This window comes from Gossypium arboreum, chromosome 13 (genome assembly GCF_025698485.1).
Source record: "Gossypium arboreum isolate Shixiya-1 chromosome 13, ASM2569848v2, whole genome shotgun sequence".
Taxonomy (NCBI): Eukaryota; Viridiplantae; Streptophyta; class Magnoliopsida; order Malvales; family Malvaceae; genus Gossypium; species Gossypium arboreum.
Window position 1 is genome coordinate 94236949 of NC_069082.1, and position 657 is coordinate 94237605.

General features: G+C 39.6%; 1 non-coding gene across 1 annotated transcript; it reads left to right on the plus strand.

Moving 5' to 3' along the window:
• The first annotated feature begins 222 nt into the window (after positions 1–222).
• On the plus strand, positions 223–329 carry LOC128287465 (small nucleolar RNA R71). Its single transcript, XR_008278165.1, has one exon. It is a non-coding gene; the product is annotated as a small nucleolar RNA R71 (small nucleolar RNA).
• Positions 330–657: the final 328 nt, after the last annotated feature.

Genomic DNA, 657 nt, shown 5'->3' on the forward strand with positions numbered 1-657 from the left:
AGAGAGCATGGTGACCGTATCGATGTTATAAACGTCGACTGTTTTCATTGGCTTTGCCCTCATGACTTGCCACTGATAGTTATTCAATGACATCTCCTCTATAAATTCATAGGCATCTTCAGGTGTCTTATTATTGATGGTTCTGCCAGTAGCTGCGTAAACCATTTGTCGAGTCGAAGGATTTAGGCCATTATGAAAGGTTTGAACTGTAGCCAAAGCGGTAACCCATGGTGAGGGCATTTTCTCAAGAGGTCCTTGTATCTCTCCCATGCATCGTAGAGTGTTTCTAAATCCATCTGCACAAATGAAGAAATATCATTACATAATTTAGCCGTTTTAGCTGGCGAAAAATATCATTTGTTCCCAAGTAGTGATTGACCCTCGTGGAAACAAGTTCAACCACTGTTTAGCTTTGTTTCTCAATGAAAAAGGGAATAACCGAAGACGAATGGCGTCATCAGAAACGCCATTAATTTTAAATGTATCACATAGTTCCAAAAAGTTTTCCAAGTGAGCGTTGGGATCCTTGTCCTATAAACCATCAAACTCAGCAAACTGTTGTATCATTTGAATTGTGTGAGGTTTTAGTTCAAAAGTATTTGCGGCTACAGCCGGTTTAACTATGCTCGATTCAGTTCCAGTTAAATAAGGTTTAGC